This window comes from Glycine soja, chromosome 8 (assembly GCF_004193775.1).
Source record: "Glycine soja cultivar W05 chromosome 8, ASM419377v2, whole genome shotgun sequence".
NCBI classification, from domain to species: Eukaryota; Viridiplantae; Streptophyta; class Magnoliopsida; order Fabales; family Fabaceae; genus Glycine; species Glycine soja.
The window spans coordinates 34,833,373-34,860,252 of NC_041009.1; the positions used below are offsets into that span (position 1 = coordinate 34,833,373).

Sequence of the window (26,880 nt, forward strand, 5' to 3'; positions counted from 1 at the left end):
TGAGTGTGGATATTATGTGATACATTGGATGTGATGCATAGTTAGTGGTGGTTTGAAGAATGAATGGAATAGGGTATATTTACAAAAGTCCTACCTTTAATTCTAACTTTGGTTAATATATATAAATGAATGTTTGTGGTCCTTACTAATGTCCTCATTTAAAATTTTGTAGTGATTTTCTTATGGAACAGTGTTAGACGTTGAGGCCATCACAATACTTCGCAAGAAATTGACAGCATATTGTTTCAACAGTAATATGTATTTGTATTAGTATTTAGTTCAGAGACAATGAATTACAAGGTATGTTTTGTCTTTCAAATTTGTATATCAGCTCCTTGGACATTGAATCCATTATGGTTTCATACAAAGACTGTACAATTGTGACTTGAATTTGAAACTACATATACTAGGTGATGTTGTGTATATGAATCACAACATGTCATTTGGTACCGATAAAATCAAAGAATTTTGACTTGCTAATGTTAGAAGTAAAAGACATTTTAGCTTTTTTTGTTTTTTTGTACTATTTTTTGCAAAGTTTTTTGCCTTTTGGATAAAGCATTGTGATTCCAGGTGAAACTATCTTTGCATAGTTTTTTGGTGTATCATCTTTTTTGATTGTTTTCAGTCTTTTAACTATTATTTTTCATGGTTTTGACACTATCTGTTTGGGATGGATGACGCAGGGGCTTGGTGTTGTTTGGAACAAGGAAGAAGGCTTTGTTGAAGATGATTTTGTTGTGGACTTTCTAGGAGAGGTATTGCTTAATGGGAATACACCCATGAAACTTAGTTCTTTGATTATATAATTTGAAATGTTTATGTTTCTTTGATTATATAAACTACAAGTTCAGAATTCAGAAGGTGATGAAACTAATCGATGAGCATTAATGAAACAAAACTTGTTGGAACCCCAATTATTAATTATTAGTCAAATTCAGTGGCCAAACATTTATCCATTTCAAGAGTTAATAATTATGAATATTCATTGTTTTGTTAATACTTATTTTTGAGTTTGCTTTAAAGTTGTGTTTGTGTTATTTATTTTCTAATTTGATTATAGTGCTTGTGATTTTGATACTTTATTTTTTAAACTTACACTTCCTCCTGGGACAATACAGGTTTGACCATCGAATATAGATATTTTGTTATTGAGAATATATATAGATAGATAGACACTGTTATGGATTTGATGGTATCTCCATGAATTAACAGCATGAATTTGATGACCTCATGTCAACCCTGATGAAGCTGTAGATCTTTCTCAGGCTAGTTTGGAAGATCTTTGCCGCTCTCACCTGGTAGGAGTGCTATTGTCTTTGACTTTTTGGGTATAAAAGTAGTTATTTATCATTTCCAAAAATCTGTTGAAAAGGCTTCTATAATCCCCCTACCCCAATTCATAACTTATTTTACTAAACCCCCTGAGAGAAATTTAAGTCCTGCAAAGCACAACAGTATATATATCAGCCCATTGTTTCCACACAATAGTTTTGAAGGAACACTACAGTCCAGAGTTGTAGACCTATATGATAAATTCTGCAGTATCTGTTTTCCTTGCCCTAGTATATCTTCTACTAAAATGGTTACCATTTTCCCGCATATAGAATGCTCTCTTAGCAAGCATTGCTGAAAATGAGAAGCAAACTGAAATGGCTGCTAGGGTTTCAACATGGAAACAAAGAATTGAGAACAACTTGGAAGAACAGGTGAGTTCATCTTTTGGGTGTCTTTCGTCTCATTTTTAGTTTAAATTGAATGGACTTTTTTGGCCTGATAGGAATCACATCCACCATTTGATATCCAAGACTATGGTGAGAGAGTTCTTCACAAGTTCTTCGTGCTTTCCCTTGAAGCAAGCAGTAGTGGTGTCCTATCCTTTTCTAATTTGGTGAAGGGTCAAGCATGCACTTACGCATTTCAGCTTTTATAAAAGTTAACTCCATAAGTTAGCTCATGAGAAAAACTTAACTCATTTTACCTTCTTATTATTTCTCTCCTATATAAGTGTTTATGAAAAAATTTATCCGAACAGGACTATAATTTTGTATATTGAGCTACGATTGCATTAGGGATGAAACAAGGTGTATGTTGTGACGAGGAAATTGTGAACATGTTTAAGGTGCTTGTATGTGTTAGGCTGCAATTGTGGGATGTGTTTGTAATTTCGTTTATTGAAATGTTTTGGTGGGAGATTGTGGCATTGCAATTTGAGGATTGAATTTCAAAGCTTGTTGTTTTGACAATTCTTACCTGCTAGGAAAGTTAAAGAAAAAGCAGCTAAGCTCGGGAAGTTTTTTCCTAAAGATCTATTTTCCAGGTCTCGGTCTAAGAATGTACTTGCTATGACCTTTAGGCAAGTAGTTTTACAGCAGATTTGGAGCTTTGTCCTAACCGTCTTTCAACCGGGAGAGGAACGGAAGATGGTTGATCTTGAAACACCGAGAGAGGTTCGCTGCCTTTCATGGGAATTTGACGTTTTTTGAGTTTTGATATCTCTGTTGCTATTGTAAATTGTAATTTCATATTATAATGTATGTCCTTCAGGTGTACCTGATACTGATGCATTGAGTTCTTTTTATGCATTTCATATGAGCAGGTTCCTGCATCTTTTGCTCTTAGCTCAACCGATGAATATCTTATCTCAGTGCTTTCAGAAGCGATTTGCATCTCAGCACTTCAAAGCACCCAAATACAACCTAGTATAGAAAAATATGGGGACAAAATTTGTAATTAAACCTAATTATATAGATTAAAAGGAAGTCAATGTAATATAGAAAAAAGAAAGAATATTGGGTAAAATTTTATTAAGCCTCAAAGGATGCATGTGAGTGTATAATTTGTTTTATTTTTTATTTGATACTTATTTGAAAATATTCTTTACTTTCGTGCTTTAAAAAATCATTAATTAGCCTATATATATTTGCCAACTTGATAAGTGCTCTAAATTAATTATTACATATTGTTAACACAGAAAAAAAATCTGCTTTTAAGGCTAACTATTTATTGTCAGCTAATGGCTAATTCAATAGATGATCATCGACTAATGTGGATCAATGGATTCTAACTTATCTTAGTGCAAAAGATGATTGGAGACTAAAATAGTCATTTCTAATGACTAATAGCTAAAAGATTATTTTTGATAGCTAACCACTATTTATGTCAGCTAGCGGCTAACTCTAATTTTTGTCGACTAATAACTGATTGTTCATTTTCGTCAGCTAATATAGAAGAGTTGAATCAGTCATATTTCGTGGTAGACCAAGTCTAAAGGAGTATTTGAACGTGGAACAAGACAACTGCAAGTTTGTTTTTCAAGGTCAAATGCATGTAGATCCATGATTCCTAAAAAATAAGATAAGTTGTTAGTGGGAAATATCAATTGTTTGTTTGCAACAATTCTTAGAAATGTGGGGCCACAATTTCAACAAAAAACCAAAAACTTAGGATGTTAAAATCATGTAATTCATGATCTCTTAAAATCTAGGATCATGGGTAGTTATTAAAAATAACAACTGACGTGTCTTGTAAGCAACTAACACTTGCTTAGAAAACTTTATAAGTATGACAAACTCAGATATAAAAGAGGATCATGATCAATCAACCAAATTACTCTTTTTTAGTCATTTATTTTCAATTTATCCTTTATTTACCACTTTTCTTTCACCATTTTTTAGTCATTTATAACTTCCTTTTACCACTTTTAGCCGTTATAAATTTCCTTTGCCCTTTCAACTATTCACAACTTTCTTTTACAACTTTCTTTTCCGACAATTTTATATAGGAGTAGCCTAGCATAGAAATTTCAGTTCATCGACAACTAGAAAACTCTTTGGAGTGGACTAGAAACCCAATTGAGGAACAAAATCCCTTCATCAAGTCAGTTGCCTAGAGAGAATCACTCATTGGTAGTTAGTCGACATGGCAATTAATCAGGACATAAAGACTAATTGGTCGACAGATTTTTCACATCAACATAAATTGGCATGACCAGTGAGATCTCCTATCATCTCAAACTAAAGTTTCCTTCACCATCCTTCAAAATTTAAAGATGAATTTGACTCCAACAACAAGAAAGACTTCTAACAAACGAGTCAGGCAACAAATGAGCAATTCTTAGTCCATCAAGTAGCTCAGCTTATAGACCTCTTTATCACCTACATCCTATAGGCGACATGAGACATGATAATATTCAATTAAATCCATAATAAAGTTAACTAATTCATAACTTCAACAATATCACATAATTAAAACTAATATTTTCAAAATGATTAAAATATCATTTAAAAATAAATTTTAATTTTGGCATTAAAAACATTTAAAAAAATATTAATTTTCAACACACAAAATTCAAGTACATATAAACATATTATTCATAATAACAAAAATAGATACTTAAATTTAAATATTTATAAATTTATATTTATTATATTTTTTAATTTATACATTTCATATAAGTATTACATCACTATTATTAATTGAAAAAAAATCATTAGGCTTAATACTTTTTAAGACAACAACTCCTTAATTAAAAATATAATGATATTAATTTTGGCTTTTTTTGTCATGATATTACGTATTTTGTGATAGCTGGTGATATTTTTTCGTGTGATAATATTATAAATTATTTCTTGTTCCCACTAAGGAAAATTTCTGGATCCGCCACTACTTTTTGTCTTTATATATATTTTTTTAATTTTTAATCAACTTAGACAATCATGCCTTCGGCTTTAAACCAATAATAATATTAGGTTCAAGTTTTCTTTTTTTAGGTAAGCATGGTATTGTATGAAGTTGTTTATGCTAAAAGCAGTGACAAATTTTCGTTAGGGATCTTGAACGCACACACAAGATGGGTATTTTTCTTCCAATACAATTTATCTCACATCCAAGGACCAACTAGGATTCAAACCGTGGACCAAATGACTTCAAGTGAAATAATTCCTTAATTTTATTTATATCATAGATTGATAAAAAAAATGTAGAAAACTGATTGAAATTGAAAACAAAATTTAGCAGTTTAGGCAGAAAATGGTATACAATTGTCTCTACAGTCAAAAGGAACAGATTTATCAAAGTCAATGAGATGCAGAGTGGTCAAATACCTGTAGACACACATCTGTATGAGTCTTCCCTTCGTACATAATTGATCCAGTATGACTCCAATTCTTTTAAGAGCTTCGGAAAATGTTTTACTGTATAAAATAATATACTAATCAAAGTCCAGCAGCTGAAAAATAAGAAAAATTCCATGTTGTTTGTGACTTAAACTAGAGCATTTAACTTTCTTTTTTTTTATCTTTCTATATTGATTGTTTGCTTAAATCTTGTTTCAGGTGATGCAATCCTCCCTAGGAAGGGACCAGTCACTGGAGCCATGAGCAAGAGGCTCCAAGAGGATTGGGCTAGAGTTGCTGAAGAAGGTCCTAGGGTTCTCATGAACCTCAGGGTAGATTTCTGAGCCCATGGGCCAAAGTTGGGTCCAATTATCTTTGTACATGTTAGACTAGGATGTCATTATATTTGGTCCTTGTATTTAGGGCTCCATATTGTAGGTAGGGTATCCTAGAAATATAGGATTTTTCAGCCCTTGTATTTTAGGGCACCTATACTAGTTTTTGTATTAGGGGTAGTTTTGTAATTTCACATACACTAAGTGAATATTTGATGTGTGTGGTTGGAAATAAGTTTAATTGAATTGGTAGAAGCCCAATCCAATTAAATTTTAGAGGGGGAGGTGAGCATTTGCTTACTACACCCCATTGCCACATCATATAGTCACACTTTGTGCATGTCCTTCATGCTTTACATGCCTCATGACACCTAAGCACCCTTAGTGGAGAATCTTGGAATTGATCTTGGATTAGTGGGCTGAACCATAACTAAAATTCATTAATCCTAATTAGTGAAATTTTGGCTCCAAAGTTTGGCTCCACAAATTCAATTTCAAATTCAAGTGAAATTTGAATTGAAATTCAAATTTCCCTCCAATTTTGTGTGACACTTAGGCTATAAATAGAGGTCATGTGTGTGCATTTTTTTTTTGAAACTTTGATCATTTGAATATTAACTTCAGATTTCAGAGCTCTTTTAGAGCACAAAATTTTGTGCTCTTCTCTCCCTCTCCCTTCATTCATCTCCTTCTTCCTCCAAGCTCTTATCTATAGCCTCCTATGGTGGTGAGCTTCTTCTAGACTCATATTCTCCTTGAAGTGGCGTCTCCTCTCTCTCTTCCTTCTCCATTCCGCTGCCATTTATCTTCCCAGAAGCAAAGGAATCCATTGATGAAAAAGATCCAAGGCCTACAAGCTCCAATGGAGCTTACATCATGTGGTATCAAGAGCATCTTCATCTAGGTGATGTTCTTTTGCTTCCTCTATCTTTTTGTTCGGTGAATTCTCTTTAATTCCTTGTTATTCATCTTATTCTCCATGTATATCCTCCATTGTCTTGTGGTTTGGTGCTGTTTAGAGTAGATTCAAAAAAAATAAACCGATTAAATCTTAGATCTACACTTGTTCTTGCATTTCTATGGTTCAAATTTTGTAGATCTACTCTTGAATCTTGTTTTTGTGTTGATTTTAGGTTCTATCATTTTTCATTCATAATATTCTTGTGCTGAACCTTATATCTAAATGTTCTTTCAAAATATTGATTAAAAAAAACACAAAAATCTAAGTGTAAATCACTTAATCCATGTTGTCTTAGAGTCATGTTTAGTCATAGTAATTGTCACATTATGTTCTAAGTTTGTGTTGAATTTTATTTTGTTGATTGCATTCTAGATACATTTGTTCATGTATTCTTGTCATTCTTAGCCTATCTTTTTAATTTTGAGTCTAATTCATGCATGTTATTTAGTTCATAACATGTTCTAAATCAATTCCTACAAGTAGTCTTGTTCTTGAACTTTTTTTTGTTTTCTATGTTTCCTACATGATACCTATGATGAAGTTGAGTTGTGGTGCTGAGTTGTGGCTGGATTTGTGAATCAAAATAAGTCTTAAGCTCTCTTGAATTGTGTTATTCAAGATAATTGAGCATAAGCAAACACAAATTGTAACTATCCAAGCCTTAAGCAACATAAACACTACTCTTGATTTCTAGGTTGAAATCGCTGGTGCTGGCAACTTGAACATACGAACCTGTATAAATTACTGGGAATTGGTCACTATGTTTTTTGAGCTGAAAGTTTTATTGAATTTTCTAGACATCTGGAACAAAATTATAAAAAAGAACCAAGCGATTTGGATTAAAGGAAAAAATAAGAAAAATCGCACAAGTTGGCAGAAAAATCAGTGTCCAGGAAAAAAAAGTGAAAGGAAAGTGTGCTTGTTGTTTTGGCTCAAAATTTGTTCTATAATTGGTGCCTATTTTATACCAATCCTAGTTCTGAAATTTCAATTGAAAATTATTGTGAAAACAAGTGCCAAAACTAGAGGTTTCTTGAGTATTTTTTTTAGAGTTTTTCTACTCTACTCTAGAGTCATTCTAGGTTTCTCTTTGAGTCCTAGCTTGCTTTAATTGTTGAATAATCCTTGGAAATTTTTCTTGTTAAAACTATATTGGTTTAGCTTTCATTTCATTTTTTTTGGTCTTTGGTTATTGCTTGTCTCTTTGTTTCCTTGCTTGTGAGTTGCCATATAGGGAATTGGAAAGGAGGATTGGTGCCATATCTTGAAGAATTTGAGTCAAGAAGCAAGGGGCCAACCACCTTAAGAGCTATTGGACTAAGAAGCACTCCAAATTGAGTGAAATACTAAAGAGAGAATAGCCACCACAATTGAGGACTTTTTTTTGTAATTTTGTAATTGACAATTTGTTTTGCTTTCAAATTTTGTAACAAAAAGGCCTTTCATTGGAAGTAAGTTGGGAGCCTCCAATAGATCACCCTACTTCCATTTGTGTGTAATAATTTTAGGCAATTTTCCCTTAGGATAGTGAGTGTTTTGTTGGGAACCTTAAATGAGGTCATCCAAACACTCTTAGGATCCGCCTAGTTTGCATTTCTTGCACTTTAATTTCTTGCTTACTTTCATAGCTTATTTCCTTTATCCTCCATTGTCAAACCGCCTAGATAGCTTGCCTTTTACCAATTAGTTTTTACCTTATCTTTCACACCTCTTTTAGTGTTTATTTTGGCTAGTTTCAACCATAGTTTCTTTTACCTTTTTTTCAAACCCCCAACAAGAAAGAACCATAACTTAGGAACCAACATGAGTCTTCATTCTTCATCTAGTGTTAATGGTGAGGGTTCTACTCCTAAGGACCCCTTGTATAAGATATTAGATGAGTTGAGATCCCTTAAGTTGTGGAAAGAAAAACAAGAGAGAAAAGAAAAAGGTAAAAAAAGAGTGGAAGAAATAAGTCAAGATGAAAGAGAGAAAATAAGAGAGGAAGAAAGAAGAAAAATAATGAAAGAAATGAAAAGAGAAAAACATGCCTCCTTTAGTAGTCATGACTCTTGCAAGAGTTTAAGTGAAGAACTTAGCGACTATTATAGAGGACGCCATAGTTCACATACTAAACATCACTCCCAAAGAAGAGAAAAGGATAGAAGGCCTCAAGAGGTTAACATTAGCCTCCCATATTTCCATGGAAAAGATAATGTTGAGGCCTACTTAGATTAGGAAATGAAGGTTGAACAACTCTTTGCTTGCCATCATATTAGTGAAGAGAGAAAAGTTCCATTGGCTACCCTTAGCTTTCAAGGGTACGCCCTCTATTGGTGAACTTCCCTTGTTAGGGAACGAAGGATTCATGGGGATCCGACAGTAGAGTATTGGAATGATCTTAAGAGTGCCCTTAGGAAGAGGCACATTCCCTCCTACTATGAAAGAGAACTTATGGACAAGTGTCGCAACGTGCCCTTTTGCGGGCGAGCGAGGCGAGGCTCATGGGTGCGCTTTCCAAAGGAGGAAAGATGCGCGGAGTCGCCACCAACATTTATTTGTGGAAAACGTCGGAAAAACCGAAGGAAACCGGTCAAAATAAAAATTCTAAGTTCAGGAGTTATATTTACGCTTGAGGAAGGTATTAGCACCTCTCACGTTTGTCTCAAAGGACAACAACCTATTTTTTAGAATTGTGAAATTGTGTTATCTTAACTTTTATTTCTTTTTATTTTTTGAGGTCGACAAAAGCGGGGCTCTTGCTCCTGCGTACCCTCCATCAAAGAGGAAATCAGACCTATGTAGTTCTTCTTAAGAGTGAATCAAGCGATTCTTTTTACTTGAATTTGTGATCATTTTTAAGGCGTTGGACCTTAAAAATGATCCTTTTTACTTGGTAAGAAACTGAAATGATAAACTTTCAAACCCTATTTTTTGTGGACGAGCTTGACTAGGCGAGTTGATTTTAGCCTTAGTTTCACTTTAGTTATTAGTCAATCCAATTAAGAATGAGAAATCCCAAAGAGAAAACGTCCGATTGATTTTTTCGCTTCATTTTACTAAAAGATATTTTTTATTATTATATTATTATTTTACCTCTTTTTTGATTTCCAACGTGGTTATGGCACGACCGAACGGTCGGAATTCATTTTAACCGAAATTAACGAATGATACAATTCAAATGATCGGTGGAAATTTATTTTATTTTTTGATTAGGCGAGAAATGATTTAAATAAATGACTGAAGCACGTCAAAAGGGGGTATAGAAAGCGAATGAAAACGAGAATAAAAATACATGAAACAAAACGTGGACCACCACGGGTACATAGAATGAATTGAAAAGCTCGGTTTGGGGTACTTACCAGTTGAAGACTGAAGAAAACGAATAACGAACGATGAATGTCGAAGAACGGTTGAAAATCTTCGCGTAATTACTCACGGAAACGTTACGGAAGCGCCTCGGCTTGGATTTTCTTCACGGAAACAATTTTCCTCAGCAATTTCGAGAGAATAAGAAGTGCCAAGAAGGCTGAACCCCTTCTCCCTTCATTCCTCCCCCTATTTATAGCAAAATAGCGCAGGAGCTTGCCACCCAGCTCACCCAGGCAAGCAAGGTTGCTTCCTCCAGAAGCAACAGCCTTCTGGAGGAAGAATCTGGAAGGCCCAAGTGGGCCTGATTGCTATTTGTACCCCCCCTTTTTACTAAATGCACCCTCTTTACCTTTTTTGGTAATTCTTTTTCCGTAACGTTACGAAACTTTACGAATTTCGTAACGATACTTATTTTCCTTCCGCAAGGTTACGAATCCTTACGGATTATGTATTTACTCTTTTTTAGCTTTCGAAGAAGTTACGAAAACTCACGGATTGCGGAAAACACCTCCTTTCGATTTCCGTCACCTTACGGAATTTTCACGGATCGCGTAAGCCTGCTTCCTTTTGATTTTCGGTACGTCTCGGGACTTCACATATTGTGCTACAAAGGGTGCCAAGTATCTCGAAGCGGCCAATCAAAGGTTGTATATCATCAAATAATAATCCCCAGACGAAATTAGGGTATGACAACAAGCTCCAAAGGCTTAGACAAGGGAGTATGAGTGCTGAAGAATATAGACAACAAATGGAACTACTGCTTTTAAGATCTGGACTTAGGGAGGAGAAAAGAACAAGCATAGCTAGGTTCCTTAGTGGGCTTAATATGGAAGTGAGGGACAAGGTTGAACTCCTTCCATATAGGGACCTAGATGAGCTAGTCTAACTTTGTATAAGAGTGGAGCAAAAACTTAAAAGAAAGCCTTCTTCAAAATCTTATGGCTCTCACTCCTATCCAAGGAAGGACCAAGCCCATGGAATTTGGGGGCTGCACCTTCAAAACCCAAAGAAGATAAGGGTAAGACCATAGAGAAATACACCCCTAAGACTAGTTCCCAAGAAAGGACTAGCAACATTAAATGCTTCAACTGTCTTGGGAGAGCTCACATTGCTTCTCAATGCCCCACAAAGAAAACCATGATCATGAGGGGTCAAGACATTTATAGTAGTCAAGAGGAGACTACTTCTTGCCCTTCCTCTAGTGGAAGTGAAGATGAAGTAAGGGGTGAAGAGTCTAGTGAGGAAGTCTACCCCCATGAAGAAGGTGACCTCTTAATGGTTAAAAGGCTCCTTGGTGGTCAATCTTGTGATCTATCTCAATCCCAAAGAGAGAACATTTTTCATACAAGATGCAAAATTTTAGATAAAACTTGTTCTCTCATTGTGGATAGTGGATCTTGTTGCAATTATTGTAGCACAAGATTAGTTTCCATGTTGAACCTCACTATCATTCCCCACCCAAAACCTTGTAAACTTCAATGGCTCAATGAGCAAGGGGAAATGATAGTTAACCAACAAGTGAAGGTACCTTTCTCCATTGGGATATATAAGGATGAAGTTAATTGTGATATAGTTCCCATGGAGGCAGGACATATTCTTTTAGGAAGGCCGTGGCAATTTGATAGGAAGATAATTTATAATGGCCTAACTAATGAGATTACCCTCACTCATCTTGGAACTAAATTTGTGTTGCATCCTCAAACACCTTCACAAGTGGCCAAAGATCAACTAACTATGAAAGATAAGAGAGATGAGGAAGAAAAATTAGAAAAACAAAAGAAAAAGAAGGATAGTAAGGCCTTGTCTTCAAAGGCCAGGGGGAAGGAAAAAGAGGGAAAGGATTCCTCCAAGAAGATTGTTAAGAAGGAAAATCATTTTGCAAGAAAAGGTGATATTAAAAGAGCACTCCTTCTTAAACAATCTTTCTACCTTCTCTTATCAAGGGAAACATCCCTTAGCACTGCCACAATTCCTACATTTGAGACCTTACCCCCAAAGGTCCAAGAACTCTTACATGAATTTTGTGATATATTTCCCAAAGAGATACCCCCTGGGATACCTCCTTTAAGGGGAATAGAACACCAAATAGATTTAGTCCCAGGAGCAAGCCTTCCTAATAGGCCAGCCTATAGGACTAACCCTCAGGAGACTAAGGAGATAAAGTCTCAGGTTAAAGAATTGTTGGAGAAGGGCTGGGTCCAAGAGAGCCTAAGCCCATGTGTTGTGCCAGTGTTGTTGGTGCCCAAAAAGGATGGTACATGGAGAATGTGTACAGATTGCAGGGCCATCAACAACATCACTGTAAAATATAGGCACCCCATTCCTAGACTTGATGATTTGCTTGATGAGTTTCATGGTGCCAATATCTTTTCAAAAATTGATCTTAAAAGTGGTTATCACCAAATCAGGATGAAAAAGGGTGATGAGCAGAAAACCGCTTTCAAGACCAAGTTTGGTTTGTATGAATGGCTAGTGATGCCTTTTGGGCTCACTAATGCACCAAGCACCTTTATGAGGCTTATGCATCATGTCTTAAGGGATTTCATAGGTAGATTTGTAGTTGTTTATTTTGATGATATTTTAGTGTATAGTAGGAGCCTAGATGATCACTTAGGACATCTCAGACAAGTTCTTTCAGTCCTTAGGAAAAACACCCTCTATGCAAATATAGCGAAGTGTACCTTTTGTGTACATAATATAGTTTTTTTAGGTTTTGTAGTTGGTAGAAATGGGGTCCAAGTGGACCCTGAGAAAATCAAGGCCATCGAAGAATGGCCCACCCCAAAAAGTTTGGGAGATATTAGGAGCTTCCATGGGTTAGCAAGCTTCTATAGAAGGTTCATTCCTAATTTCTCTACAATTGCATCACCTCTCAATGAGCTGGTGAAGAAGAATATGGCATTTACCTGGGGTGAAAAACAAGAGCAAGCCTTTGCTTTGCTCAAAGAAAAGCTTACTAAGGCACCTGTTCTAGCTCTTCCTGACTTTTCTAAAACTTTTGAGCTAGAATGTGATGCCTCTAGAGTGGGAGTTGGAGCTGTATTGTTACAAGGTGGGCACCCTATTTCTTATTTTAGTGAAAAACTTCATAGTGCCACCCTCAACTACCCCACCTATGATAAAGAGCTTTATGCCTTAATCAGAGCCCTCCAAACTTGAGAACATTACCTTGTTTCCAAGGAATTTGTCATTCATAGTGATCATCAATCACTTAAGTACATTAGAGGGCAAAGCAAGTTAAACAAGAGGCATGCAAAATGGGTAGAGTACCTAGAGCAATTTCCATATGTTATCAAATACAAAAAGGGAAAAACAAATGTGGTAGCTGATGCCCTCTCTAGGAGACACACATTGTTTTGCTCCCTAGGAGCTCAAATTTTAGGATTTGATAATATTAGGGACTTGTATACTTTAGATGAACATTTCTCTCCCATTTACGAGAGTTGTGGGAAAAAGGCCCAAGATGGATTCTATTTGGCTGAGGGGTATTTGTTCAAAGAGGGAAAGCTTTGTATACACCAAGGATCCATTAGGAAATTACTTGTGAAAGAGAGCCATGAGGGTGGGCTCATGGGCCACTTTGGGATAGAAAAGACCTTTGTCTTACTCAAAGAAAAGTTTTATTGGCCCCATATGAAGAAAGATGCCCATAAGCATTGCACTAGGTGTGTGGCTTGTTTACAAGCCAAGTCTAGGGTGATTCCTCATGGGCTATACACACCCTTACCCATCCCATCTGCACCTTGGGTAGACATTAGTATAGGCTTTGTCCTTGGGCTTCCTAGAACCCAAAGAGGTGTAGACTCTATCTTTGTGGTGGTGGAAAGGTTTAGCAAGATGGCACACTTTATACCATGCCACAAGGTGGATGATGCTTCCTATATCTCAAAACTCTTTTTCAGGGAAGTTGTGAGACTCCATGGTTTGCCTAGGACCATTGTGTCAGATAGAGATGCTAAGTTCCTTAGCCACTTTTGGAAAACCTTATGGGCTAAGCTAGGAACTAAACTTCTTTTCTCTACCACTTGTCATCCACAAACTGATGGGCAAACAGAGGTAGTGAATAAGTCTTTATCCACCCTTTTAAGAGCTCTTTGAAAGGCAACCATAAGTCCTGGGATGAGTATCTTCCTCATGTAGAATTTTCCTACAACAGGGGGGTTCATAGAACCACCAAGCAGTCCCCTTTTGAGGTTGTCTATGGGGTTCAATCCCCTAACACCGTTAGACCTCATTCCCCTCCCACTGGACACTTCTTTTATACATAAAGAAGGGGAATCTAGGTTAGAGTTTGTAAAGAATTTGCATGAGAGGGTTAAGAACCAAATAGAGAACCAAACAAAGGTGTATTCAACTAAAGGCAATAGAGGAAGAAAAGAGCTAGTTCTTAATGAGGGTGATTGGGTTTGGCTCCATCTTAGGATGGATAGATTCCCTACTAAAAGGAAATCCAAGCTTAGCCCTAGAGGGGATGGACCTTTTTAGGTTTTGGAGAGGATCAATAACAATGCCTATAGGTTGGACCTCCCAGAAGAGTATGGAGTCAGCACCACTTTTAACATTTCTGATTTAATTCCTTTTGCAGGTGGAGCTGATATTGAGGAGGAGGAACTAACAGATTTGAGGTCAAATCCTCTTCAAGGGGAAGGGGATGATGCAATCCTCCCTAGGAAGGGACCTGTCTGTCACTAGAGCCATGAGCAAGAGGCTCCAAGAGGATTGGGCTAGAGTTGCTGAAGAAGGCCCTAGGGTTCTCATGAACCTCAGGGTAGATTTCTGAGCCCATGGGCCAAAGTTGGGTCCAATTATCTTTGTACATGTTAGACTAGGATGTCATTATATTTGGTCCTTGAATTTAGGGCTCCATATTGTAGGTAGGGTATCCTAGAAATATAGGATTTTTCAGCCCTTGTATTTTAGGGCACCTATACTAGTTTTTGTATTAGGGGTAGTTTTGTAATTTCACATGCACTAAGTGAATATTTGATGTGTGTGGTTGGAAATAAATTTAATTGAATTGGTAGAAGCCCAATCCAATTAAATTTTAGAGGGGGAGGTGAGTATTTGCTTACTACACCCCATTGCCACATCATATAGTCACACTTTGTGCATATCCTTCATGCTTTACATGCCTCATGACACCTAAGCACACTTAGTGGAGAATCTTGGAATTGATCTTGGATTAGTGGGCTGAACCATAACTAAAATTCACTAATCCTAATTAGTGAAATTTTGGCTCCAAAGTTTGGTTGCACAAATTCAATTTCAAATTCAAGTGAAATTTGAATTGAAATTCAAATTTCCCTCCAATTTTATGTGACACTTAGGCTATAAATAGAGGTCATGTGTGTGCATTTTTTTTGAAACTTTGATCATTTGAATATTAACTTCAGATTTCAGAGCTCTTTTAGAGCACAAAATTTTGTGCTTTTCTCTCCCTCTCCCTTCATTCATCTCCTTCTTCCTCCAAGCTCTTATCCACGGCCTCCTATGGTGGTGAGCTTCTTCTAGACTCATCTTCTCCTTGAAGTGGCGTCTCCTCTCTCTCTTCCTTCTCCATTCCGCTGCCATTTATCTTTCAAGAAGCAAAGGAATCCATTGATGAAGAAGATCCAAGGCCTACAAGCTCCAATGGAGCTTACATCATCAGGGGACAAGGAACTGTCATAGGTCGTTCTATGTTGTTTCTTTTGTATGATTATGAATAACTTGGAGTTAAATTAAGTTGTTCATTGCTAAGTAAAATTATTCAGCATTTCAGCCATTACACAGCTTGGCAATTAAATATTCCATGAAACAATTATCACTCACTACGCTCCCAACTAAACCATAACAAATTAATGGGCCAATCAATATAAAAATTCCTGTTTTATATTGTTACCAAAAAATGTAAAACCCTTGTAAATGGGCACAAACCAGGCATCTAATGGTATGGAATAATTCCCAGATCCATGAAAAAAAACTACAGGAGGTAAAAGAGAATTCGCATTTCCAATGTTTGGATCTTGAATCATTACTTCTGGAGAAAACATTCGTAGGGATTCCTCCTCTTCCATTATGCTGTAAGATATAAGTAGTCATTTAAAAGTCTAATACAATGAAAAGCTGAGTTAAAAATTAACTCACTTGAGGATCAATGAAGTGTCTACCTTAAAAAGATGGACCGATAAAGACCTCTACTGTGAAAGTGATCTATTAGGTTAAACAAACTATATCTGCATTGATATAAGAAGGAAAGACAGCAAATAAATTGTGTTAATCATTGGTGGGATATGCAATATAATAACAATCTCAATCAAATAACATTCCATTTACCATAAGAAGCAAAATAAAACCATAACTGGAAGAATTAGTTCTTGCATATCTTCTGGGTACATTTATTTATGTCATTAAAATCTGAAAAAGATTAAATACATGCATGATCAACTTGAGCTATATTTTCTTCAGTAACATGTAAAGCAGTGTAACAATCCTAATATTTGTAAAACTAAAGCAGTGTAAGTGCCTCTCATATTACCTATCCTAGATCAGTGTACAGTTGTTAGTACCCTAATTCCCTATTTATTCTACCATCCACTAATCAATCAATGTTAGGAATTTTATAATTTCTAATTAATTAATATGGGCTACATATTATATTATAACATTTATATTAGTTATTTACATTTAAATGGGTTCAATATAAAGTGATCTATTTAAGTGAGCCCATTAGACTGCCAACAGATAATTGATATGGGCTTAATGAGCGGAAACCAGTTTGGCCCATTAGGGGATAATGGGAACCCTAATAGGTTTAAAAAATAAGGCATGGTTATGGTCCCCAATATACCAAATCATAAAATAGTTTCTCCTCTCCCCATCTGAAGAGAAAACGAAGGTCCCATAAGGAAGAAGGCGATTTGGTTTAGGAAGGTCATTAAATCAATTGTTCGTGACCACTGTCAGATTTCGCTGCATGTTAATCAAACTCTATGGATCCAGGTATTCCTTAAAACCTCTTGATAATCTGACATAATGTGTTTTGGTGCTCATTTAGTATTTTATAAGGTTTATTGAAAATTCCCAACAAGTGGTATCAGAGTCACCATTACTGTTAGATTATTGGGATTTAAAGCTTTACTTAATATGTATTATATCTGGATCTTTTTAGTTATATAAACCCTAATTTTATTTTGGGGAGAAACTATTTTGATCAATAAAATTGTAAAACCCCTAAATTTATGTGTTATGGCCATAAAGTTTTTCTCCTCTTTGGAATTAATAAAGGGCCTCTGCATTTGATTTACGAGGTTGCACAATTTTTTTTTTGTGTTGCATTTGCTGACATATTATTCTATTTGGGATAAAGGTTCTACGTATTTGGTGTTGGCATTTAGTACGTGACATTGTTTATATGAATAAGTAATAAGACAATGGTCTTTTGTCTTATACAAATATATATATTTTTTTTTTGCCAACTGTTTTTTTTTTATGAAACGGTGATAAGCTGATAATTTATGTTATTCATGTGGTTGGTATAAATTTGTGATAGTATCGTGATATGTTTGTTTCGGGTGCATAATTAGTTTACCATGATGTAGTTTTTCAAACATTTACTGCTATCACAATTGGGTGCAAATTTGTGCAAATTTAATCATTACAGATCTTTTCCATTTGATTGTGTGTCCAGTAATTTTAATTAAATTGATTGAACCATTATGTTGCCAAAGTAACCTCTATTGTGTAAATTGATTTAATTAAATTGCATGGATGTTAGTATGGAATTATTTATGCGAATTGTGTTCGACCCAAAGGAAGACGCAATTTGGCCAAATAATAACATACCTGCGATGATAAATATGTGACAATTATTAAGTTTTTTTTCCATGAGAATAATAGTCGGTCCAAAGAAAGACTATTATTTGTCAGAACTAATTGTCAATATTTGATCATTGCATTGAGAGTACCAATTACAAATTAATTTCTCTGTCCAAAGACTATAATTAATGTTGTGCTAGGTATCTTGTGATGGATCTGTTATGGGAAATATTTGTATGTCTTGTTATATATATACTTTATATGGCTTGCTTGATTATTTGTGAACGTGTTTTTTTTTGTTCTCTGTTCAGTTAATATTACCAGTGTTGCAAATGTTACTGCCCAAGTGAATTCTATCCTAATGCTGAATGGGACAAATTTTAAGGTCTGGAAGGAAGTCGTAGAAATTGTTCTTGGCTGTATGAATTTGGACTTGGCATTGAGGACGGAACGACCCATTTCCACTCCGAAAACCTCTAATGAGGTAAAAAAAATTGAGAAGTGGGATCGGTCCAACCGAATGTGCCTTATGATCATGAAACACTCTATTCCAGGGGCGTTTCGGGGCTCTATTTCTAAGAGTCAAAGTGCAAAGAAATTCCTTGAGGAAATTGAGCAATACTTTGCCAAAAATGAAAAGGCGGAGACGAGTAACCTTTTGGCTAAACTCATCTCCATGAAGTATAAAGGCAAATGAAACATAAGGGAGTACATTATGGAGATGTCCAAAATCGCATCAAAACTCAAGTCACTTAAGTTAGAGCTTGGTGAAGACCTGCTCATACACTTGATTTTGATCTCACTTCCTGCACACTTTGGGCAATTCAAAGTGAGCTATAACACTCAGAAGGACAAATGGTCCCTCAATGAGCTTATATCTCACTATGCAAGAGGAAGAGAGGCTGTAAAGAGATAGGACTGAAAGTGCTCACTTGACTTCGACCTTTCAAAATAAGAAAAGGAAGAAGACTTAGGGTGCTACAGAAGAGACTTCTCAGTAAAAGAAACAAAATAAAGATGAGGAATTTACCTGTTGCTTCTGCAAGAAGTCGGGACACATGAAGAAAAAGTGTCCCAAGTATGCCGTATGGCGTGTGAAAAAAGGTAAATTTCTTACTCTAGTTTGTTCAGAAGTTAATTTGACTTTTGTACCTAAAGATACTTGGTGGGTAGATTCTAGTGCTACTACTCACATAAGTATGACTATGCAGGGTTGCCTGTGGAGCCGACCACCAAGTGATGATGAAAGATTCATCTTTGTGGGTGATGGCAAAAAGGTTACAGTGGAACCTATTGGAACTTTTAGATTACATTTAAAAACTGGATTTTATTTGGATTTGTTTGAGACTTTTGTTGTACCGTCTTTTAGACGGAATTTGATTTCTATTTCTAGTTTGGACAAATTTGGATTTTCTTGTTCATTTGGAAATAATAAAGTTAGTCTCTACCAAAATTCAAATATGGTTGGTTCTGATTCTTTAATTGATAATCTTTACATGTTTGATGTTGTTAGTTCCTATAATGAAATACTGCAAATAAGTTCACATGGTATAAAATGAAAAAATTGAATGAGAATTCAGCCACCTTATGGCATAAGCGTTTGGGCCATATCTCTAAAAAAAGAATTTAGAGACTTGTGTTGGATGAAATTCTTGACCCTTTGTATTTATCAGACTTTGAGGTCTGTATTGAATGCATAAAGGAAAAATGAACAAACATAAGGAAATTAAGTGCCAAAAGAGCTAAAGACGTCTTGGAACTAGTGCATACAGACATTTGTGGGCCTTTTCCTTCAACTTCTTGGAAAGGCCAAGCATTAAACATTTGCACATTTGGGGTTGTCCAGCTGAGGCACGACCTTATAGGCCATATGAAAGAAAGTTGGACTCAAGAATAATTAGCTGCTATTTTGTTGGCTATGCTGAACTCTCTCAAGGCTATAAATTTTACAATCCCTCCTTAAGATCTTTTTTCGAGATGGGAAATGCGAGATTTCTTGAGGAAGTTGAGTTTGGGAAGAAAGAGAACATAAAGAATGTTGTCTTTGAGGAAGAACCTGTTATTTACAGTGATCAAGTCCTCATACCTATTATTGTTCAAGACACAACTCCAGTAATAGAAGACAATGTTCAAACTATTGATATTGTTTCGGAACAAGACAACAATGAGGTTCCCCCTCAAATACCTTTAGAGAAACCTCAACAACCTCAAGAAGTGTCATTAAGGAGATCCATTAGAGAGAGGAGAAATGCAATCTCAAATGATTATATTACATTTCTCCAAGAACATAAGGATGGTGTTGGTTTAACAGAGGATGATCCAATCAACTTCTGTCAAGCTATGCACAGTTCTAACTCTCAAAATTGGATTGATGCCATGAAGGATGAGATGAAGTCTATGAATGATAATGAATTTTGGAATCTAATTGAATTTCCTGAAGGTGTGAAACCTATTGGTTGTAAATGGATATTTAAAATCAAGAAGGATTAAAAGGGTAATATCGAGAGATATAAGGCTCGTCTAGTTGCTAAAGGCTTTACTAAGAAGGAAGGCATTGACTATAAAGAAACATTTTCTCTAGTATCTTTAAAGGATTATTTTGGTTAAATTGTGTAATTTTAAGAAAAGCGCATTATGCGTTAATTGAATTCCAAATCTGCATGTTTAAAATTTAGAGTTTGAAAAGGGAGTCCTAAGGTGATATATGAGTAATTTTGATATGTAACACTAGAAGTAGTAAAGCGCATTATGCGTTAATTGAAGAGAACAAGAAGCTACGTGTTTTCATATCGAAAGTCTAGAAGTTTAGAGATCATTGGGTATTTTGACTTTGATTTTTCAAAATGTCTTAATAGCAATCACTCTATATAAGGATCCACATTTAACCATGTTGGTGGAGTTAATATTTTGCTATGAGACATTATACTAGAATTTATGATTGCTAAATTATTGTAACCGGTTTGCCTGTTGTCGCCAACATTAAGTAGCCATCAGGTGTTTATTGAGACAATATCTTAGCAGTCTTATTAAGGATTCAACCAAATAAAAGTTTGTTGACATAAAGTATTTGATTGTTAAATAAAGAATCCAGAAAATATAAATTTGTATAGAACATATAGGAACTCATTCCATGCTAGCTAATCCACTTACTAAAGGTATGATACTAAAGTTTTTTTTTTTTCACGAGCACACTGCTCATATGAGTGTAATTCATGATAGTACCTTAGTTTAGTGGGAGTCGTACTCATGTTCTATATATTACGGTTTGCAAACATCTTGTTATTTGGATTTTCTGCAGAAATAAAGTTGAAGTTTATCATTTCATTATGAGTTTGTTTGTGTGCAATATTTGTATTGCATTTTGGATTGATCTCTATAAAGAATAAAGTTTGGACTAGTTGGAAATAGACATGATTAAGATCACATTGTATGTAATTTCCATGCCGCTTATCCATATTTGATCTATGTCATCGGAGTAACAGTGGTGATCATTGTGGCTTAGTCAAACAAAATTGTGATGAAAACTGCAGTGGTTTCCTGTTGCTATATGAGATGGACCAGATTGTATAAAAGGAGTCTAAAAGTAAATAACATACGTTTGCGCACCTAAAGAATTTTGTGATATAAATGTCTAAGGCTAATATGAAGCCCAAGTGAGAGATTGTTAGGAATTTTATAATTCCTAATTAATTAATATGGGCTACATATTATATTATAACATTTATATTAGTTATTTACATTTAAATGAGTTTAATATAAAGTGATCTATTTAAGTGAACCCATTAGACTGCCAACAGATAATGGATATGGGCTTAATGAGCAGAAACCAGTTTGGCCCATTAGGGGATAATGGGAATCCTAATAGGTTTAAAACATAAGACATGATTATGGTCCCCAATATACCAAATCATAAAACAGTTTCTCCTCTCCCCATCTGAAGAGAAAACGAAGGTCCCATAAGGAAGAAGGCGATTTGGTTGAGAAAGGTCATTAAATCAATTGTCCGTGACCACTGTCAGATTCTGCTGCGTGTTAACCAAACTCTATGAATTCAGGTATTCCTTAAAACCTCTTGATAATCTGACATAATGTGTTTTGGTGCTCATTTAGTATTTTATAAGGTTTATTAAAAATTCCCAACAATCAAATCAAGGAAAATACAATATTTTCTGCTTGGTAGCAAAGCACAATATGAAGAGCCATCTTTGATTTCAAACTACATGTTGCACCATTCATGGCAAACAAACAAAAGACTAACAGATCAGAGATAGTATCTATATTGGAGACAGCAACCAGCCTGACTGGAAGGACCTATTCTTCCTATCATTTGGCCACAAACTGAAGTGATAAACTTCATCCGAAGTTTAAACCTTTTTTCCAAGGAAAAGAAGAATATATAACCAGGGATGCAAAACAAGTGGAGAAAGATGACCCAACAATACAAATGGAAGCTTTAAAACAGTATTCCGATGACGTGATTGTTGAACACTACTTCTCCACATTAGCCATGTTGACCAAATTAATCCTTATATAAGAAATAGACAATCCTCATCCCTTCATTTTGGGTTGAGTTACGTCCAGTCACAGATGTTTAGTCCTACAGACTTTACAGCTTACGCTCAAGATATTCAGTCCTATGTGTTAAGACTTAAACAATCCTCTCTCCACTTTAGCTATCTTTTTTGGGTTGAGTTAGACCTTATTCATTTCTGATAAACATAACCAATGAGATTGAAGAGAAGAACATCACGTACTACAACACAGCTAAAGCGATATAGGACGCAACAAAGAAGACTCATTCAAATGTGGATAAACATCATGGTTACCAATCTCGGATAAAGGCACAAATCAATAACAAAAACCAAATTAAATGAGTGTAGATGATGTTACGGTGACTTCAAGTGTGACCAATAAAGTTTTTTTTATTTAGAAAAAAAGACTTAATTATACTTTTTACTCCAATTTTTCCATTTTTTAATAAATTTTACCACAACAAATTAATTTAGTGAATTTTACCCTCTATTTTTAAGAAACTTATAAATTTTACCTGTCATCTATCCACTAATAAACACAAAAGTTGAGGATAAATTTTTCTAAGAAAAATAAATAGTTAGGAGTAATATTTGTTAAAAAAAAGTTGGATTAAAATTTGCCAAAAAAATTAAAAAATTGGGACAAAAAGTTAATTATGTCATAAGCTAAAATTTATAAGTTTCTTAAAAATAGAAAATAAAATGAGTCAAATTAATATATTGGGATAAAATTCCATAAATTGAAAAGTTAAGAATAAAAATTGTAATTAAACCAAAGAAAAACCTATTAGAACAAAACACAAGGAATAGGATGAAACAAAAGGGTAGGCTGTAAAACAGAATACGGACTTAGGACACACAACAGCCAGCAGAGGAAGTCCACGACCCGTTGTGAGAACAGAAAAGAATAGAGAATGTATTACCAATTGACAGAACAAAGTAGGGAGTTGCTACGTGCACCCAGCATTATTGCTGGGGCACCCAGCAAACAGTGAAGTGGCGAAACTGCCCTTCAGCAATTATTCTTCCGGAAGAAGGTTCTCCCAGAAAAGTTCCGGAAATAATTTTTTCGGAAAGTTTCCGGAAGAATCTTCTTCCGGAAGAATAATTTGTGTCTTCCGGAAGTACTCACAGACAACTTCCGGAAGAACGTCATCCGGAATGTTTCCGGAAGAATCTTCTTCCGGAAGAATTCCATTGTCTTCCGGAAGAAGCTTCTTCCGGAAGTTAGTTTTTTTTTTTAACAAATATTTTATTTTGTAATAATTTACTTTTAATTGCATAAACTAATTTATAAAATAATTAATACTATTATGCATAAATAATTAAATAATTAAATAATTAATATTATTATGCATAAATAATTAAATAATTAGTGAACGTAATTATGACTAATATTTATAATTTGTTTTTTACGCGCATGTCAAATATTAATTTAAACCATAAAAATTAATTAATTCCTAAACGTGATTATTGTTTTATAACAAAATGAAGAAAAAAGAATTTTTATTTTATAATAATAAGTAAAAATAAAATAATATTTAATGCGTATGTAATGACGATTTTGCCCTTGTGTAAATTTCTTTAAATTAACGTCTTCAGGCTGTGTTTTACTGCGCTTTCTTTGTTTCTTCTTCCGTTTGCTTTGTTTCTTCTTCCGTTTGCTTTGTTTGTTTCTTCCGTTTGCTGTTGTTTCGGTGGTGGTCCCTTCAGCAGTTTGTTGGTGGTCCCGTGAAGTGAAGTATTTGAAGATTTGGTGGTCCCGTGTTTCGTATTTGAAGTTTTATTAGTGGCTGTTGTTCCTATTTTGTCGGAGGTACGCGTTTATTTCATTTTCCGGTTAGTTTTTAGAGAAGAAAAACAGTAAAAAGTGTATCCGGAAGAAATTTTAGGCACAGAAGGAGGAAGGTCCGGAATGACCACTTCCGGAAGAAGGTCTTCCGGAAGTTACGAAGGCCAATTCCGGAAGAAGTGCTTCCGGAAGACCTTCTTCCGGAATTGGCCTTCACCACTTCCGGAAGACCTTCTTCCGTAATGTTAAATTATTAGTAATTTTTTTTAATTTCTGTTTTATAATTTATATATATATATATATATATATATTTCTGTTAGTTAATAATGAATTATTGGTTTAATTAGGTATAATGATATATATTGTGGATTATAATTTTTTTGTTTTATAATGGTATATATATATATATTTCTGTTTTATAATTTTTTTTTATTTCTGTTTTATATATGTTGTGGATTATTGATTTAATTAGGTATAATGGTATAATATTAAATGATTTAGGTAACTTAAATGTATAATGGTACAAAAATGTTTTATTAGTTGTTTATTATAGTGATAAGTTTAGTTTAAGTAAATAATGTAGTTATAAATTTAGAATATAGTGATAATTTTAATATAGTCGTGTATGATGCATATGTCCTATTAATATGTTTGTTATTTAAGGTGTAGTAAATTTTTGGATGTGGTTATATGATAATTTGAATGTACTTGTGTATGATGCATATGTCCTTAAGATGGACGAAGATCAATGGAGGTATGACTTTGCGATGTCACAAGAAGTTCATATGGATTATGATAATCAAGAAGAATGTGGAGTGAATGAACCACATGTCGATTGTTCAAATGCTTTTAATACATCTCAGGTAATCATAGATAATTTGAGTCATTGGTTGAATTGATGGTTTGTATGAAAATTAATGTGTTAGGGTTGCGTTGTAGGTATTCGCTACTCGAGATGATGTTTTGCAATGGGCTCGAACAGTTGCCCATGAAAATGGATTTGTTGCAGTGATTATGAGATCTGACACAGAGACCGGTAGCAGAGGAAGAAGTTCATTTGTGTTAATTGGGTGTGAAAGGAGTGGTACGTACAAGTGTAGAAATAAAGAATTCGTTAGAAAAGACACCGGGAGTAGGAAATGTGGTTGTCCCTTCAGGCTTCGTGGGAAACCAGTGCGTGGAGGGGAAGGTTGGATGGTGAAGTTGATCTGTGGGATTCATAATCATGAATTGGCGAAGTCCTTAGTTGGACATCCATACGCCGGGCGATTGACTAAGGAAGAAAAGAAAATTATTGCTGATATGACAAAGTCGATGGTGAAACCGAAAAATATCTTGCTAACGTTGAAGGAACACAATGCCGACAGTTACACCACGATAAAGCAAATTTACAATGCAAGAAGTGCATATCGTTCTTCAATAAGAGGAGCTGATACCGAAATGCAGCATCTGATGAAGCTTCTCGAACGTGATCAATACATTCATTGGCATAGATTGAAGGATGAAGTTGTGGTGCGTGATCTGTTTTGGTGTCACCCAGATGCAGTAAAGTTATGCAATGCATGTCATCTGGTATTTTTTATAGACAGTACCTACAAAACAAACAGGTACAGACTCCCACTACTTGACTTTGTTGGAGTGACACCAACGGCGATGACATTCTCTGCTGGGTTTGCATATCTGGAGGCTGAGCGTGTTAATAATATTATATGGGCTTTGGAACGATTTCGAGGCCTATTTTTAAGACACGATCGCCTCCCTCTTGTTATTGTCACTGACAGAGACCTAGCACTGATGAATGCAGTGAAAACTGTGTTTCCCGAGTCTACTAATTTGTTGTGCAGGTTTCATATTGATAAGAATGTGAAGGCGAAGTGCAAATCTTTAATCGGGGAAAAAAATGCGTGGGACTATGTAATGGATAACTGGGGTACTTTGGTTGATTGTCCGTCCGAATACGAGTTCCATGAGTCATATCAGAAGTTTCAAGTTGCTTGTTCGCCTTGGCCGATGTTCGTTGACTATGTTAACGACACATGGATTATCCCCCACAAGGAAAAATTTATTACAGCATGGACGAATAAGGTCATGCACCTAGGCAACACAACAACAAACAGGTATTAACAACTGATTTTATTTGTTAGTAACGATTAATATTAAATGGTATTTAATTGTTGTATATTTTCATGTTTGTTGTGTATTTTAAATTTAGGGTTGAATCAGCTCATTGGGCTCTCAAAAGAGTACTACAAAATAGCGTTGGAGACCTATGTAGTGTTTGGGATGCCATGAACAACATGATCACGCTGCAACACGTCGAAATTAAAGCATCCTTTGAAACCAGTACGCATGTGGTTGGCCATGTATATAAAAAAACCTTATACAAGAGGCTTCTTGGGATGGTTTCGAGGGATGCTTTAAATCAGATTGCTTCTGAGATTGACCGTCTACGTTATCTCGGCAACAATCTCTCTTCTTGTGGTTGTGTGATGAGAAGCACGCACGGGCTTCCTTGTACATGTGAGCTTTCTAGGTATACTGCTACCAGCATCCCATTGAAGTCAGTCCATCTTTTTTGGAGGAGACTTTTCTTTTCAGACCAAGGGTTATGTGAGACGGAAGTCACCATCAAGGAAGAAATAGAGGTCATATCTAAAAGGTTTGATGAACTTGATGTGGCTGGCAAAGTGAATCTGAAGAGTAAACTTCGAGAAATCGCATACCCTGATCATAACTCTATGTGCCCTCCTCCATCAAAGGTGAACACTAAAGGTGCACCGAAGAAACCGATGAAAAGAAGTCAAACATCCACAAAGCGTGATCCGTCTTACTGGGAGTATGTTGATGCTTTTCATTCTGTTCAAAGCAGCAACTCTCCAGTGAAACAAAGTGCATCATGTTCTCAACCGCGTCAGCCAACAAGGATCATCCCGATGTTGGATCAATTTGCGTCATTCTTTCAAGGTTTCATTCGTGACGTTGTGGATGTGAAAAC

General features: G+C 35.3%; 1 pseudogene; it reads right to left on the reverse strand.

Moving 5' to 3' along the window:
• Nucleotides 1-5,078: 5,078 nt before the first annotated feature.
• Nucleotides 5,079-26,880, reverse strand: part of LOC114424103 — a 38,278-nt pseudogene continuing 16,476 nt past the window's right edge.